This window comes from Gracilinanus agilis, chromosome 2 (assembly GCF_016433145.1).
Source record: "Gracilinanus agilis isolate LMUSP501 chromosome 2, AgileGrace, whole genome shotgun sequence".
NCBI classification, from domain to species: Eukaryota; Metazoa; Chordata; class Mammalia; order Didelphimorphia; family Didelphidae; genus Gracilinanus; species Gracilinanus agilis.
The window spans coordinates 388459544-388479335 of record NC_058131.1 but is presented as its reverse complement, the minus strand read 5'-3'; positions in this window follow the sequence as shown (position 1 = coordinate 388479335).

Below are 19792 nucleotides of genomic sequence, written 5' to 3'. Positions count from 1 at the left end.
ATATATATATATAAAATTTCCCCTCTTCCACCAAGGAAGGACTTGGGGTTGTGGGGACAATGTGTGGACCTGGAACCTAATCTATCCCAGGCTGTAGCATCAAGAAAGGAATAGTGAGGAGGGAGAATACACCAGTGAGTATGGTTGCTGAGGTCCTGGGGTCCTGTGAGCTATGTCACTCCCAAGAGAGTAGAGTCCCTGGCTACTGCTTATAGGTGTGAGTGGCAGAACTGCCAAGGAGGGGTCTGGTTGGAAAACCTGAGTTCAATCATTCATTGGAGCTTGAGTGGGAAACCAGGGATTATATCTGATACTGGATTATAGAAATTGGAAGAACTAAATAGGGCCCAAGAAATAACAAACATAAGACAATCTTAAAATTTGAGGCACCATATCCCAGTATTCAAGGAACCCAGGGACACTAACATGAAGCTAAAATTTAAGCTTATTGTCCTGGCTACTAATTTAAAGAAACATGAGTAAGCAAAGGAAGAATAATCCGACTATTGATATCTATTATTGGGTCAGAGAAGATCTAGGTTCTATAGAGAGCTAGCTCCATATTTTGGGGGGTCCTGAGTGGCATTTAGTGGCTTCAGATTGAAAAGACCAGAAACAGAAAACTGAGAACAGCCAGACTAGTGGTTAGCCCATAGATGCTCCAACTTCATGGAGTTTTGAGTTTGTTGTATATTGGTTTCAAACAAAGAACACAGAGAAAGAATCACAGTTGTGAAGGGGTCACAAATCATACAAAAACCCATTGAAGTCTAAAAAGTAGAGAGATAGGTCAAGGGTCAAAGGCCAAATTCCAACCACCAATTAGTAGGGAGTTAATTCTGGGAGCAGAAATATATTTCATAGAGAATTTTACTAATTGAGTTCTGTCCTCTTGAATTATAGGACTGCACCTGGTCAGATAAAGTCTTGTCTAGCTTTGTCTATGTCTGGCCTAGACTATATTTTTTAGAGTTCAGGCTTTTTAATTATCAAGGAGAAAAATGGTTAACTCAGTAGCTCCTGGTCTGCTAAGTGCTCAAAGCTTTCCAATAAGAATATTAAGAAAAGGTGGGGATCTGAAAATGAGTCAAAAGAGGAGTCTCAGATTTTTACCTTAGATGGCCCATTCTGTATCCTGAAATGCAGTGCAGAAAAAATCATACACACAGTTTTACTTGCTGATGATTTTGTAATGGGATCCAGATAAAATATCTATTACAGACACTATTTCTCTAAATGACTTTCAATAGCCTCCTGGAGGGGTCAAGTTGTTTTTGGATTAACCAACCTACTGGTACCAGAGCTTTTCAGGCCTCATGTGACCAGGACCAAACACAAAGACTACCTCAGCCTGGATTGGTCAAGTAGGGAATCCAGATAACGGGCCCTATCCAGACCCTATTTCTCCAATCGGCCTTCTACAAAGTTCAAATTCAGGGGATAGTGAAGTAAAAACTCTCTTAAAATAGCAAAGAAAAATTATAAATAGTCACAAGCTCAAAGAGAGCTTTTAGAAGATCTTAAAGAGACCTTAAAAACAAAATGAGAGAAGTTGGGGGAAAATTAGGGGGAAAAAAACAAAGCAAGAAAATTATGAAAGACCACTCAAATGGAAAAAGAGATTCAGAAAATGATTGAAGAAAATAATTCATTAAGAACTAGAATTGGACACAGGGAAGCTAATGACTTCCTAAAGTAACAAGAAATAATAAAGCAAAGTTAAAAGAATGAAATAAAAGAAGAGAACATGAGATATCTTATCACAAAAATACTCACCTGGAAGAGCAAGAAGAGGCAATATAAGAATTGTTGAACATTCTGGATTGCAATGTGGATCTATGCCCAAAGACCTTTGAAAGATTCCCTGTCCTTTGATCCAACCATACCACTACTGGGCTTATACCCCAAAGAGATAATAAGGAAAAAGACTTATATAAAAATATTTATAGCCATACTCTTTGTGGTGGCAAAAAATTGGAAAATTAGGGGATGCCCTTCGATTGGGGAATGACTAAACAACTTGTGGTATCTGTTGGTGATGGAATACTATCAATGAATTAGGCAGGCAACTAAAAGAAACAAAGTAAAAATGGAACAAATTAACCAACTAATAAGTAAGACTAAGTGTTGGACCGAAAAAAAATTAAATAGAGCATTCGTTAATTTGATTTAAAAAAGGAAAGAAGAGAATAAAATTACTTGTATCAAAAATGAAAAGGGTGATTTCTCCTCCAATGAAAAGAAAATTAAAATTAGGACCTATTTTCCCAATTATTTGACAATAAATCTAATAATCTAGGTGAAATGGATGAATATTTAAGAAAATATAAATTACCTATAAAAGAGGAAATAGAATACCTAAAGAACTCCAAGTCAGAAAAGTAAATTAAGCCACCAATGAAGTACCTAAGAAAAAATCCCTAGGGCCTGATGGATTCATTAGTGAATTCTATCAAACATTTAAAGAACAATTAATCCCAATGCTATACAAACTATTTGGCAAAATAGGCAAAGACTTACAAGATTCCTTTTATGACACAAATATGGTGATGATACCTAAACCAGGAAAACCAAAAATAGAGAAAGAATATTACAGACCAATTTCCTTAATAAACCTTGATGCAAAAATCTGAAACATAATACTAGCAAAAAGACTACAGAAATATATCACAAGGATTATTCACTATGACTAGGTGGGATTTATACCAGGAATGCAAGGCTGGTTTAATATGATGAAAACTATCAGTATAATTGACCATATCAATAATAAATCTAACAGAATTTACATGAATATATCAATAGATACAAAAAAGCCTTTGACAAAATACAATACCCAATCCTATTAAAAAAATGGACCTCAGGGTAAAAGCTAAGTGACACTTTGGCGCAGTTGGTAGCATGTCAGTCTTGTAAGCTGAAAGTCCTGAGTGCGATCCCTGGAAGGGGCATGTGGTACAATGGGAGAAGCTTCTAAGGCAAAAGAGTCAATTAACTTTTACCCTGGGGTCCATTATTCAGTCTGCAACTGCTAGTCTGAGATTCCCTTCAGGGCGGATTCTCATGGGAACAGGGAACAAGCACAAGCTTTGGGGTATCCAACCTACAAGCTATTTCTAAAACTTGGGGTTCATCAGATCTCACTAAGCCACAAGTTTGGGGACTTTAGAGTCCATGTTGACACAGACAATAACATTTCATATCCACATCATCCTCTTAGGACATAAACTCTTCTCAGTACAGATAAAAGTGAAGTTATTTTATTTAATCAAATTATTGTTTTTATTTATTTATTATTTGTATCTATGAATAATTAATGTTTATTTAGTAAAATACAATCTACTAATACATATAATGCCTCATAAAATCAGAATTTTCTGGGTGTCTTGAATGGATTTATTCAATTTATGTTATTCCTTATGGGAAAAATGTATTTGGTATTCAACTTTTTTGTTACTTGACCTGCCTTCTGGAATGAATTAATGATACCACCATTCAAAGGTACCATCATCTGTGTGTGTGTGTGTGTGTGTGTGTGTGTGTCCCCATATCCATGTTTTTCCCCTCTCCCCCCCTCTTCCCTGAGATGACAGGTAATAATATGCAGTATATACTTCTACTATTATGCAATACATATTTCCATGTTTGTCATGTTCTGAAAGAAGACATATGTTGCTTATATAAGAAAAAAAACTCATGCCAGAAATAAAGTGAAAAATGGTATGCTTCAATCTGCATTCAGACTCCATTAGTTCCTTCTATAGTGGTGGATAGCCCTTTTTTGTCTTGAGTCTCTTGGAGTTGTCTTGGATCCTTGCACTGATAACAATAGTTAAGTCACTCAGTATTATTATTACTGTAAAGGTTAAATTTAATGGTTGGACTTAAATTATATGAAATAAAGTGGTCACCAAAATTATTATATCTCAAGTGAGAAGCTTATTTACCAAAATAGAGGGGAAACAATAAAGTAGATAAATGTGAAAGAGGTTAGAGAAAATACCTACACTAGCCTTCACTAGGCCTCCTCCAAGATGAAAACTATTCCCTTAGGAAACTAGGAAAGGAATCAGCCTTTTACTCCAAAATGTAAAAGAATCAGTCTAAGTTGAAGCTGAGCTCTAAGCTCATGATCCAAACCACAGTCTCCAGTGAAGTTCCCTGAAAGACTTTCCCCAGTCAGAAGATTATCTCCAGAAGACAATCTCTTCAGACTATCTTCTCAAAGACCATCTCCTCTGAGGGAGTTAGAGCTTGCTTTTATGGTGACTTCTTGTCTCCTCCCCTCTTCACAGGGGCCAATCACAGTTTCCAAATTATCTAGCACTTTCCAGAGGGCAGTATCTGTGGGATTACCTTCTCACCTTCTGAAGGTAAATTTCTCATCAAAAAGGTTCACAGTTACCTGATTGAACAGTTTCTGAGGGTGTGAACTCTTGTGTGAATTCTTAAAAGAATTCACAAGTTTCTGACTGATTGAGTTTAAAAAAAGGTGGAACTCTCCAAGTATCTTTCTGGCTTCTCACCTAGCACTGAGTAGGGGGTGAATTCACTAAGTGGTTTGCAAGCTCCTCCACCTAGTTCAAACTTGGGTTGATTAAATCAAAAGGTAGACAAAGGAGAGTTAATCCTGTCTTCACAATCTAGTGAGGTACTTAAGTTAGTGTTAACTCAGGATAGACAATAGAGTAAAGAATTTTCTTTGCAATGTCCCCTGTGATCCTTTGGGAGACTAGTCTCCCCAATGGATCATTTTATAAGAGAGAAATGAAAGAGATAGAGAGAGAGAATGAGAGAGAGCAAACCAATGTTTGCTAGGTGTATTGACAATAAGCCAATTGGGGACAATCCCTTGTGGCATATAAGTTTACATTCAAAATACTTGTGTTCAACCCCACAAAGTTCAATCAGTTATACTCCAAAGTTTATTCTAGATTTTCTGATGCTGTGGAGGTTTCTTCAGGCATCTTCATGACACTATCTTCAAACAATTCATCTTCTAGATTCAAAGAGTTATTGAGCTCTCTTTCCTGAAATGTTTCTTTATCAAAAGATTTTTTTTGTTCTATGGCAATTATACAATCCCTAATACAATTATACAATCCCCCCCGAGGAGGGTGTTGCAATCCCTATGACAATTATACATTACTGTGTACAATGTTCTCTTAATTTCACTTTGCATCACTTTATATGTCTATCCAAGTTTTCTTTTTTTTCCTTGATCATCCAGTTCACTATTTCTTATGGCACAATAGTATTCCATTAAAATCACACCACAGCTTATTTAGCCATTCCCCAATTGATGAACTTCTCTTCAGTCTCCATTTCTTTACCATAACAAAAAGAGCTGCTATGAATATTTTAGTACAAGCTTTCTTTAACCCCTATATTTGGTCTCTTTGGGTTACAGATCAAGTAGTATTATTATTCAGTCAAGGGATATGCAGTCTGATGGCCCTTTGGGCATAATTCCAATGAGTCACCATTTCAAGATGGAAAGGAAAACTCTTCTGGTTGACCACAAGGGAAAAATGGTTCTGGTTAAGATTCTAGGGCAAAAGAAGAGTGCCAGAACTTTTGACTATGTGTGTGACATTTCAAGATATATAAGGGAAACTTCCTTAACATGTTAGGACTAGAAAATAAGATAGAAATTAAAAGAATTAATTGATCATCTCCTAAAAGAGATCCCAAAATGAAAACTCCCAGAAATATTATAGCCAAGTTCCATAGTTCCCAGGAAAGGAGAAATTTTGAAAGAAATCAGAGAGAAGTAATATGAATATCATATTCAACATTACACAAGACTCAGCTGCTTCCACAATAAAGAAGCAGAAAAGTTGTAATAATATTCTAGGAGGAAAAAGAGCTAGGATTACAACCACAGATAACCTGACCAGCAAAAATGAGTATAATCCTTCTGAGGATAATATAGTTCTATAACAAGGAAGAGAATTTTCAGTCATTCCTGATGAAAAGACTATTGATGAAGAGAAATTTTAACTTTCAAACACAAGACTCAAGAGAATCTTAAAAAGATAAACATGAAAAAGAAATTATAAGATATTTAGAAAAGTTAAACTATTTGTATTCTGTATAAGGTGATTCATGTAATTCTTAGGAATTTTTTTCATTATTGGGATTATAAAAAGGAATTCTTTATTCCTTTTTTAACTTAATGGGGGAATTGGAGGTCCTCTTGCCATAGAGATGTGTAGGGATTAACCAGCCCACATTGACAGGAAGTAGAAACCATAGAGACAGGAAGTAGAAAGCATACAGACAGGAAGGAGGAACCATAGAGACAAGAAGTGAGGTAGAAAAGATTAGGGTTACTGACAGTTAGGGCTGGCAATTGTGGGGAAGTTGGCTGCTAGACATGTATTGGTTTGATGGTTGGCATTTAGCTGCTAAAATATAAAGGCAGGCCTGAACTTATTGAGAGGGCTTTTTGGCTTTGGGGTTTGGGGCTTTTGGTTTGGGCTATTAGGTTTTGTTTTTTTTTCTTGAACTTTTTGGAAGGTGGCTGGTCTTCACTGACATATCTAATTGGGGTTGGATTAAGTACTGATTGTGTTTGAACTTTGTGGGATGGTTGTTATTGACTGTAGTTATAGGTAGTTATAGGTAAATATAAGCAATTTTAGGTAATAATTATAGATAGTTATAGGATAACTAGCATAGACATTAGGACATTTTCTTTCTCTAACTCTTTTCTATATTTCTCTCCTTTAATACATATTCATTTTACTACATTCTTTTGCCATCTCTATTTTAATTAAACTAAATTGGTAATTGTTAAAAGCTGCTAGAAATTTTCTTCTTCTCTGGCTTAATTTACAACTCTACTATATTCTCATTAAAACTTAAATTATTAAAAGCTGCTCTCTTATTTTGTCAAAACTTGCGATCTAACCCTTACAGGATATTCACAAGGACTCTATTTAGACAGAGAGCATAGATTTAGGTTAACTATACTGGGATGATTCCAAAAAGGGGAGGAAAGGTGATGCCCTGGGAGAAAGGGTAAGTGAGAGGAAGAATAAGAAAAATTTCACACATAAAAGAGATAAGCAAGGAAGAGTTTTTATAGTAAATAGGAAAGTAGAAAAGGAGGTACTAGGCAATGTTTAAACTGAATTCTCACTGGAATTGGTTGAAAGAGAGAATAATATAGATATATAAATAGATAGATCAATAGAAATGTAGATGTAGAGATAAGAGATACACTCATTTGGGCATAAACATCTATCTTACCCAACCAGGAAGTAGGAGGAGAAGAAGATAAGAGAAAGGGAGGTAATGAATCAAAGGGTAGATGGACTGAGGCAACATTCAGGAGCAAAACAGATTTTTGGAGCAGGACAGGATAAAAAGAGATAAGAGTAAACAGGAAAAAATAGAGTGGAAAGAAAAACACAGTTAGTAATCATGGCTTCAAATGTGAATGGAGTGGATTCACCCATAAAACAGAAGTGGATAACAGAATGAATTAGAAACCAGAATCATAATATGTTGTGTATAGGAGACATACTTGAAAAACATAAATATATATATATGGGACTAGAGCAGAACTTCAGCTAATGAAGAAAGGCAGAGATAGTAATCAAAAACTCAAGACAAATTCAAATAAAAATAGACCTAATTAAAAGAGATAATCAAGAAGACTAATTTTTTTTCAAAGGTACCAAAGGAAATGAAGTAATATCTATAATAAAGATATAGGAGCATTCAAATTTTTAAAATAAAAGTTAAATGAGTTATAGGTGGAAAATAGGCCATGAAACTGTATGACTGGGTGACCTCCAGAAGTGATGGAGAAGATAACCAAAGGTAAAAATATTGATTTTGGATTATATGAATTTAAATCTTTTGCACAAATAAATCTAGTATAAACAAAATTAAAATAAAAGCAAGAAATAGGGGGAAAGTTTAAAGCAACTTTCTCTGCTAATTGCCTCATTTCTCAAATATATAGGAAACTCAGTCAAATTTCTAAAAATAACAGTCATTCCCCAAATGAAAAATGGACAAAAGATATGAACAGGCAGTTTTCAGCATTAGAAGTCAAAACTATCAAGAGTCATTTGAAAAAGTGCTTTAAAATACTATTGATTAGAGAAATGCAAAATAAAACAACTATGAAAGACCCATTCACATGGCAGAAAATAAAAATGACATGCTAATGGAGAAAAGCAGGGGCACTAATGCATTCTTTATGGAGTTGTGATCTAACCATTCTGAAGAAATCTCTGGCCTATTAAGTGTCAAACTAAGATGAATACCAATCAAGTTCAAACCTACAGAAATAGAACCAAAAGGTTTCAACTATATTAAACTTCAATTGTTATTCTACAAATAAAAATTGAAACACTTCTTTTTATGCTGTGAAATTATATTTTATGGGTCTTGAATAATTCTACCACATCAACCAACTAACAAGTATTTTTGAGCATCTACAATGTACCAGGAGACAAGACTTTGGAGCTAAGGATAAAAGGACAAAAATTGTCACTGCCACTATCTTGATGTAAGGCATATATATTCTAAAGAGAAACAATATGCATGCATACATATATACATAAGTGTTGTGAAATATAATATAAAGTAGAGAAATTAATTTCATGGTGTAGGAGGGAGTTCTAAAGCTGCACATGTGCCCATTTCTTCAAATATCTTGTTAAAATTTTTCCTGTTCTCCTTGTATATACTATTAAAATTTCATGTTGGGTGAAAACAGTATCATGGTACCATTCAGCTTAAATATTATATAGCAGTTTTTGGTATGCCTCTCTCCATTCCACAAATATCTCAATTTTGAGATAAAAGAGTAAAAAGGCATGTTTCAGGAATACAAATATGAATAATTTCAATAAAATGTTCACAATTTTTATATTGGATATGATATCTGTGTCAAGTTTGGCAAAGAGAAGAATGTATCCTTACTCAATAACTATTTTCAAAATTTTGTTTTATCCTCTGCACTTCAAAATAAACACATTAACACTGTTATGGATATTAACACAAGAACAAGTCACTGCAAAAGGATTTCAGGGAGAAGAAAAAAAGACACCACCTCTCTCAGAATATTTATTATTATCCCTCATATTTATCAGCACCACCCCATATTCTGAGAGATCTTCTTCCCTCTGTTCTCCTATCACATTCCAAGCACCCTGAAAACTTTTATCTGCTTCCAAAACCCAGTTCTAGAAAGTTATTATTTGCCCCCAAAAACAAAAATTACCACATAAAGGTAAAAAGAGGAATTGATAAGAAACCACATTTTAGTAGTTCAGTTCTCCTTCCTTGTATCTCCTCCACAGAAGGGAAAAAATGACAACACTAGGGAAGAGACTTTAATTCATTTTGAAACCTTCAGAAAATCATTTTTTCTTCTCTGGATATTAGTATTTTTCCCTGTTCAATGAAGAGGTTGAACAGTATGGTTTGTAAGTCCCCTTCAAACTCATATTATCTTTTAATAATCTTATGTTCAAAGAGATTTTTGTTTCTAATATTCTCTGGTTTATGAACTAAGGTCTTTCTTTGTATCCTTGAAACATAGCACAGTGACTGCCACATAGTAAGACTTGTTGACTTTCCTTAACTAATATCTCTTCCAACTGTCTCAAACTATACTTGAAGGTGTTATAGAGAAAATATAGATTAGAGATGTAGTTAACTGAAAGCAGAAAGCTGGCAAGTTGACAAGAGCTTGGTATTCCAGACGTGGAATCTTGCCACAGAGGGGACTTGCACAGAGGGACTCTGGAGTTAGCAGTTGTTGGCTTTGTAAGCAGCTGTCTAGGTGAGCTTGTGTGGTGTTTAGGATCTCAGTACTTTGGAGTTGTTCCTTGGACCTGAATACAGGATCTTCAATCAAGAATAGTGAAGTTGCAGGTTGAGACAGGATTTTTATCTGTGCTGGTAGACACACAGATAATCCCATCTCCCTGACTTTCCACTTGGATTATATTTTGCTATTTAACCTGAGTTTCCTGGGACCAGAGACATCTAGAAAACAGCCAAGGACAGCTTCATGAGATACCCTTAACCTGACAAGCCAGCCTTTCCCAAAGGCAGTCTGCTGGTAGATTTAGTGTTCAGAGTAGTCATCACCATCCCTCCATTCCCTGACAATTACCTTTAGACTTAAGTGACAGTTTTTTCCCTACTTCCCTTCACTCCCTACTTCTCATCTTGTCATCAAGAACGCACTCAGAAAACCCCTGCAGCTTCTCCTGGTGGTTTCTTTCTCTTCTCCATTCCCCATTCCTCTCCTTACCAAACCATCCTGGAGCTGCCTGTCACTGGTTTTGTTATTCTGTTAATTAACCCAAAGAGTTACTTATTCATTTACCATGACAAAGGTCCTCTCTATAAGACACCATTTCAACTATATCATTTTAATTTCTTAAATATTCTTTCTCACATTTCAAAAAGAACTTTCATCTCTTCATTTAATATTCTAACATACCTCTCAACACCAACACATCATTTAAAATCATTTAGGGACTGTGCCTGTCCTAATAATCAATCAATCTATAATCTAAATTTTTCTTTGAATAATATAAACATTGTCTCCCTAGGTGAAATCTGTGCTTCTCTTCCTAAGAAGGGTACCTTGACACCTGTTCTTGGAAAGTCTGTATCTTCCAGAGTTTAAGGATGTCCTTAGCTTAAGGTTAGGCCTTAATGGCATCTAGGTAACTCAGTGGGCATAACACTAAGACCTGGAGTCAGGAAGGTATGGTTTTAAGTGCAGGTTCAGATGCTTACTAGTTTTGTGGCCCTGGGCAAGTCATGTAATTCTTGTGTGCCAGTTTCGTTATCTATTAAAATGGTATAACAATAGTTTCTACCTTCTAGGGTTCTTCTGAGGATCAAATGAGGTAATATTTTCAAAGCACTTACAATACTGCCTGATATATCATAGGTGCTTGATAAATGTTTTTTTGTGTGCAGGGATAGATTCATTAATTATATTTGTATCTCCAACACCTAGCAGAGTCACCACTATATAATAAGTACTTAATAAATGCTTGTTAACTTACTGATGGATTGACTCATTGATTCATTTGTTCATTCATTAAATTGGACCTAGTCTGGCACACTTTCATCTAGCTTCTCTGTATTTTCTCCTCAGGACTCTAGAGGGCTGGACTTTTGGTCCAATTTTTCTCTTTAATTTGTTTCTACCAAAGACAGTCCCCTGCTCTCAGCAACTAATCCAGCAGACTAGGTTTGCATGCGGTTTCTGCTTTCCATTACAACCACATATCACAGCTTGTTCAGTCATTTCCCCATTGATGGACATCCCTTCAGTTTCCAATTTTTTAACACAACATAAAGAACTGCTATAAATATTTTTGTACCTGTAGGTCTTCTTCCTTTATCTGTGATTGCTTTGAAATAAAGCAAAATTCGTCTTCACACATTGGCAACACAGAAGTCCTAACCTTATAGAAAATGAATATTATTCCCCTGAGGTTTTCAAACAATTTTCCATCCTGCCGGAAACTTTCTTATTGTAGAAGCAAACAAGTAGCTTCAAAAAGTAAAATGAGTAGATGCATATGAATACATATAGGTAGATTTGCATATAAAAATTGACATAATTAGAATATCATTAAACAATGAATGTAATTTCCCCTTTGTTATAAAGTGCCACACATTAGCTATTTTAAAGTAAAATGTACTGGCCTAGTAATGTGAGGGCTCAGATTTTATCTTCCTGCCACTGCTATATAGTGTGAAAGCTATTTCTCCTTTTTGTCACCTCAGTACACCATTTATAAGATAAGAGGATGTATGAACAAAAAATTCACTTCCCATGTGCACAGAACTTCCATGTAAATGTAAAGTACCATAGGAACCCAAGTTATTTTTACTAGTAATTATAAATATTACTACAATTTTTTAAAAATTGCAAGAGTGAGAAGCATGGTAATCAACCATGAGAATGAATGGATTCAGAGAAACTTACCTAGAACACCTTTGATTTTATACAGAACTGAATCTGAATTTGGGGGCAGAGTCAAGATGGCCTCTTAGAAGCAGCAAAACTCAATCCTCTCTGAAAACCCTTCCATGCCAATCAAAAACAAAGTACTTTGAGGGAACAGAAAACCAAATCTAACAACAGGACAGAGCAGGGGGACCCTCCTGCTCAATTTAGCTTAAAAGCTTGGTAGGGAGCTGGATTAATTGTGCAGATAGTCAGGCCATTCCCCAATTGATAAATGGGCAGGGGACATGAGATGGTAGTTTTCAGATGGAGAAATCAAGGCTAGGTCAGCACATGGAGGGGTATCCTGGGTTTCTCATGGTTGGAGAGATGTAGGTCAAGGTGACTCTGGGGTACAGCCTCTGCCTAGCATGGCCAGTGTGACAGCAGGGAAGGAGAAGGTAGTGGGTGTTGGAGGTGATATAGAGTAGTTGGGACACTGGTGCATTGTTGGTGGAGTTGTGAATTGATCCAGCCATTCTGGAGGGCAATTTTGAACTGTGCCCAAGGGCCTTTGAAATACTGCCTGCCATTTGATCCAGTCATACCACTGGTGGGTTTGTGCCCCAGAGAGATGATAGGGAGGAATATTTGTGCAGAGGTGTTTATGGCTGAGCTCTTTGTGGTGGCAGAAGGTTGGAGGATGGAGGTGTCCATCATTTGGGGAGTAGCTGAACAAATTGTGGTATCTGTTGGTGATGTAGTGATGTTGTGCTACTATGAGTGGTGGACTAGAGGAGTTCCCTATGAACTGGGGTGACCACCAGGAATTGATACAGAGCAAGGGGAGAGGAGCCCAGAGAATAGTGTGTGCAGGGACTGATGCACTGTGGCATAGTCAAAGGTGGTAGACTTCTCTACTGGCATTGGTGCAATGACTGGGACAATGTATGTGTGTTGGGGGGGGGTTGTTGTGAGGAAGATTACTGAATTATTATTTAGGAGACCTGGCAGCCAGGGCTGGAGAATTTTAAATGGAATGGGGAAGCAGGAAGTGTGGCGCTCTCTCTCTGAGACGGACTCCCTGGTGGTTGGGACAAGTTGTAACTGATCCTGGGAGACCTCAAAGGAAGTAGAGTTTGCACCCAGATTTCTTGATATCCAGAAGAAAGACGATAATCTACTTGTGGGAGATTTTTGGTAGAGACTATTAATCCCAACCTGAGTTGCAGGTTAACTTGGGCTGGGTTAGCTCCCAAAACCTACCCACCTGCAGGAATATAGATAGTGGCACTGGAAGAGCTGCAACATCACTGGAGTGTGTCAGGACTCTGCTGTGAGCATACCCACTTCAGTCCTGCTATTCTTTGGGCATTGTCTTGGTTTAGGTCTCAGTTCAGTGTAGTTCAGTCCCTCCCCTGACCCTGTGGTTTGCCTATAGTCTGGAAGCATAGAAACCCCTATTCCCATCTTTTAGACCATAGTTCCCTTAATTAAATTTGTTACAAACTCTCTTGTCATTTGCTAACTCGTTTTCACAGACCCCTTGTCTAGATGGGACAGAGTGAGAGTTAGGCCTAACTGTCACTTATGTCAACAGTGTTTTCCCTTAACAGTAAACCTAGTTTCCCTAACTTGTTTGGTCCTACCTACTGTCCATTCCTGTCTCCTACTCACCCTTCTGAACCCACATATAATATTTAATTTAACTCCCCTTGTTTTCTCCATAAGAGGGGGAAGGTGAACACTGTCCACATCTAGTGGAAGAACTATGGGAGTGGAGGCATAGAAGAAAAACATATGATTGATCACATGGTTTGATGTGGATATGATTGGGGATGTTTACTTTAAATGATCATTCTGTTGCAAATAGTAATAATATGGAAATAGGTTTTGAACAATGATACATGTAAAACCTGGTGGGGTTACTCCAGGAGGGGGAAGAGGGAGGGGAGGGAGGGAACATGAATCATGTAACTATGGGAAAATATTCTAAATTTATTAATTAAATAAATAAATTCATTTAATTAAAAAGAAAGAAAGAACTGACTCTTCTCAGCCGATATCCTGCAACAAAAGGACATAATCCTAAGAACTCAAGTCCAAATATTTAGACTATTGATATCAAATGTGTCTTTTCAGAGTCTTGAAGTCCAGTTTACCAGCCCCACCATCTTTTAATTATATGACTATTTAAGGAAACAGAATATATATATATATATACATATATATACACACATATATACATATATATGTGTGTATATATATTCTAGAATATAACAAAAGGATCTTTTCAGTGGCATATTCTAAAACTATCATAACTATAGTGCTATATGGACATTTATAATGTAGCATAATTCAATTTGGATAAATTTTATTTTGTTTTCTTTAAGTGAGTTTTGGAAGAAAATATGCCCCAAGTTTTCTCCTATGTCAAGTGTAAAGACTAAAGCAGATCATTTCTACAGTCCTTTCTGTTCAAATAATAGTAACAATCTAGTAGGGCAAAGTCCTATCATCACCAAAAACATCTCCCATTTTCCTATGGAAGGATATTGTATCAAACATATCATAATTTTGCTATCAACTGTCAGAACAGAGATATGTTCTATTTGATCCCATGGTAACTTCTCCAACTTTACACTAGAACTACATGCTATGATTCCTACCTCCCAATACATCTATTAAACTTAAAACCCCTGATGAATTTTTATTTCATCTAGTAGAGGCTTTGATTTGTCTTTCTGGAATCACAGTTTAGATAATAAATCAATCAACAAATATTTCTTAAAAGGTGTCAGACATTGTGCTAGGTATTGAGAATATAGGCAAAAGAATAAAATTATCTTTTCTTTCACAGAGCTTTCATCACACTTTTTATTCAGGAGACAGTTTTTCCTTAGGATCTGGTAGTTGATAAAACTGTAAGTATGATAGGATAAGCAGAGCTCTGACCCAGAGCACTGAATTCAGAATATACTGGGAATATTTGTAGTCTTTCTAATCACAGAAATAAATTTTAGCACTTATTTAACAAAAAAATTAAAAATAAACTTAGATGCTACTAGATACAGCACCAGGTCTCTCATAACCTACACATCATATGGTCTCACCAGAAGTGACCTCTTTGTTATGTCTCAGAGACTGTGAGAATCATTTCACTTACCCTCACTACCACTGCCCACATTTGCACTCAGCCACAAGTATGTTATGTGCCAATTGCTTTTGGTTTTACTTGTGATACTTGCCATGGGTGCAAAAATTCCTGTTTACCTCTCATGATTTACTATGACCTGTCAACTATTACCTGTTAACTCTATTTCTCCAAAAGCAAATTCCATGTTGCACATATAACTCTGTTGTTTTTTTATTTCAGTTCTAATATTCTATCTTTGAAACTTCCTTTCATTTCTGAAATTAGGGAATCTAAGGTCACATTCATCTTTAACACTGAATGTTATGTATTTTCTTATAATATCTTGCTCTAACATTCTAGTTTTATGTTTTAAGTCTATATTGTAATTTAGCTTTATCATTAAAATAATATTATTTTCCCTAAAGAACTAGATTAGTGTAATTAACTTATCAAATAATGATAGGTGATATAGAATTTGGAATAAACTGCTGAGTAATTCTTATAGGATGAGTTCATGGACTTGTTGGCTAAATCTTGTCAGAAACTGTAACAAAAATAGTTGATATTAGCTATTATAATTATATAATTATATTAGTTAATAACATTTTGTTTCTTACTAGCTGAATCATTACTCTAAATGGTATTCCTCGTTGATGCTGTTGTACAGTTAACTTAATTGTGTTAATAAATTTATCAGTTATTTTTAAAAATTTATAAACGAAAAAAGTGCCAGTCGACTTCTGATATACCAAGACATGCAAAGAAGAAACAGATATGTGCTTCTACTTGCAATTGTTTCACCTTCAATTTCAATATTTGCAGGAAAAGTATTCAGTATCCCTCACAGGAGCAGAATTTAGAAGAGAATGGATTTTTTGTATTTTTTCTTGCCTCCATGATCTACTCTATAACCCAGAATGTCCCTTTCTTCTTGGGACTGATCCAACAAGAGATGCACAATAGGCTATGGATTAGAGCATCTTTTTTTTACTTCTTTTTGTTTTATTTTATTTTGCTTTTTTAACATTTCAAAGTAAAATGAAGCCAGTAACTAGGGCACCTTATCATTATCCTTTCATTTGGGAATAAATAGGTAAGTAGGCGTAAGTTACCATCTGCCCCATAGCATCAATTGAGCCTCTCATACTGTTTCACAAGCTTTCTTTCAAAACCAGCATTCAGTACCAAGGAGAGTTCCCATCACTTGGCTTGACATTCAAATTCAATTCTGTTCAATGAGGGTTTATTGAATGTTTAGCACTGTGGGGAAGATGAAGAAGCATATATGATGTGATAGAAAAAGCAAAGATATTAGATTCAAGACTAGGTTTCAAATCTGGGCTTGGTTACTTACCCCATGTAATCACACTCAATAAAATTTAAGCTGTCTGGGATAATAGATATCATGTAGATCAGTTACTTCATAGAATTTGTATTAGGATCAAATGATACAATATAATTGTAAACATTCCTTTTGACTACAAAGTACTATAAAATATGATAACATTCTTGCTTCTTATTAAGAAAAGCAATACGGTATAATGTCCAGACCACTAGACTTGGTGTCAGAGATCTGAGTTTGAATTCCGCCTCATAAAATATCTTTGTGATACTAGACAAATCACTTAACAATTCTGAGCCTCATTTTTCCATAAGGTTGTTTTGAGGATCAAATGGCATAATGAACATAAACATCTTTGTAAACCATAAAGTGAAATTTAAATGCATTATTATTATTGCCAAGTATGATATAACTATTATTTTCTTGTGTGTTTTTTAAATATGGTCCATGTTACTAAGATAAATAAATCCTTGTGGTAGAAATGAGAAATGATTTCAAGGCAAGAAAAGATACTTTTCCCATTCTTAATGTTAAACTTGAAAGGTATTAATAAACTGAAAAGCAGTATGAAGAAGGCCAACAGGACTGGAGAGGAACCAAAATATGAAAGAATGGGATTAAAGAACTTAGAAAAGAAAAGATTGATGAGAAAGACAATAACTATCTTTAAATATGTGTGGAACTATAATATAGAAAGATTGTTTTCCTGGGTCCTAGGAAACATAAAAAGACTTAATTGGCGAATGGCACAGGAAGTAAATTTTCAATCTTATAAAAGTACAAGTTTTCTAATGACTAGAAGTGATCAGATGTGGGCTGGGGTGCCTCACTGAGGTAGTAAATTCTCATTACTAGAACTTTTCATTGAGAAGTTAGATTATCACTTGACAAGACTATCACAGATCATATTCTGGAGATATTTTCCAATTCTAAGATTCAGTGATTCTATCATATGATAATAGCTGTTGTGAGGAAGATTAGTTGGTAATTAATTAAGTATTAAGGTGGGACCTAGCAGGAAGGGCTGGAGCTGGAGCATTCCAAGATGGAATGAAGGAGCAGGAATTTGCTTGTGCTCTGAGAGAGACACCATTAGTGGTTGGCACAAACTGTTGTTAGCCCTGGGAGATCTCAGAGGTAAGGATACCCTGCATCCTGATTTCCCTGGGATCCTGAGTGGTGGTGGCATCTAGCAGGTGGACAAGAACTACAGAGCAGCACCAGGTGGAGGAGGAGTTTAGGATCTGGTGGGCAGCATCTCAGGCACATCCTCTCTGCTTGGATACCTTGGACCACCTTGGCTTTTGGCATTCTGAGATCATCTGTGGATTACCGTGAGAAACCCTCAAAGCCATCCACAGACCCTTTAGCTGTGCTAGTCAAACCTGGCTGAAGCCAGGTTTGAAGCAGCCCCCCAGAGACTCCAGAACAGCTCCTTTATGCCCAGCCTAGCCTAGGTCAATTAGTATTAGAGAAGTTAAGTCCTTCCCCTTGCCCTGTGGTTTTGCCCATTAGGTTTTAGTGTAGAATTCCCTATCCCACCTTTATTTAGTCTAACATAATTAAAATCGTTAAACCCTTTTACCTTGCCTGCATGTTTCAAAGTCTCTGGCCTAGTGGTGACAGTTGGCCAACAGCCATTTTTGTCAGTTAGGAGCAGCTTAGCTCCTAGAGTACACATACTCTGGTCTCCTATCCTGGTCCTGTCTTTCCTACAACACAATGTGTGTAACCACCACCATTTAGATTAAATTTTAGCATCCCTGGTGCCTCCATCTTTTTCACATAGCTGATATATATAAAGCATCTTATGCTTGAAATGTCTCCCACATACTTTTATTTGATCATCACAATTAAGCAGCACAGATAATGTTTTATGAATTTAATTATTTAAAGAATTTCAGAAAGAAATCATAGTTTAGATAAATAAAGCTAACTGATTCCACCCCTTTCATTTTATATATGAGTAAATTTAAACACAAGAAGTTAAATAACCTGCTCAAAGACATGTAGCTAGTAGTAAATATAAGAGTCAGAATTCATACCTAAACCAATTAGTTCTAAATATTCTTTATGCTATTTTGAATAGAAATGGCTTATCCAAGGTCACATAGATAGTAAGAGATAGAATACAAGAATCAAAACCAAAACATCTTTAACTCCAATCAATCAACTGATAAACATTTATTAAGTGTCTATTATGTGCCAAACATTATGTTAATTGCTGTGGTAAGCACATCACATTATGTTCTTTCTACTGCATGTCATTGTTCCTATTACAATACTAAATTAAACAAAACTAGTAAAACTCAATAGCATAGACAGTAATCCTATGAGAAGTAATTCCTTTTTTCATTTTAAAGGTATTTCTTCAATATCTACTTAAAAGACAAAATGGCATGGTTGATAGAAAGTTGGCTCCTCTCCCAGCTTTTGGAACAAGAACTTGATATTTAATAAATACTGCTGGGAAAAATGGAAAACAGTATAGGGAAAATTAGGTTTAGAAAAACATCTAACACCCTATACCAAGATCAATTCAAAATGGGTATATAACATAAATATAAAGAATGAAATCATAAATAAATTAGGTGAACATAGAAAAGTATACCTGTCAGATCTGTGAGAAAGGAAGGAATTTAAGACCAAGCAAGAGATAGACAACATTACAAAATGTAAAATTAATGACTTTGATTATATCAAATTAAAAAGATTTTGTAAAGACAAAGCCAATGCAACCAAAATTAGAAGGAAAGCAACAAACTGGGAGAACATTATATAACAAAACTCTCTAACAAAGGTTTACTTTCCCAACTAAGTCAACTTTACAAGGAACTAAGTCAAATTTACAAAAAATCAAACCATTGCCCAGTCAACAAATAGTCAAGAGACTTGAAGAGTCAGTTTTCACATGATAAAATCGAAACTCTCAATAAGCATATGAAAGAGTGTTCTAAATCCCTCCAGATTAGAGAAATGCAAATTAGAACAACTCTGAGGTACCATGTTACACCTACTGACCAATATGGCAGCAAAGGAAAGTGATAAATGTTGGAGGGGATGTGGCAAAATTGAGACATTAATACACTGCTGCTGGATTGTGAATTGGTCCAACCATTCTGGAGGGCAACTTAGAACTATGTAGAAAGAGCTTTAAAAGAATGCCTGCCCTTTCATCCAGACATACCACTGCTGGATTTGTACCCCAAAGAGATAATTAGGAAAAAAACTTGTGCAAAAATATTCAGAGCTGTGCTCTTTGTGATGACAAAAAATTGGAAAAGGAGGGGGTGTCCATCAATTGGGGAATGGCTGAACAAATTGCAGTATCTGATAATGATAGAATACTATTGTGCCGAAAGGAATA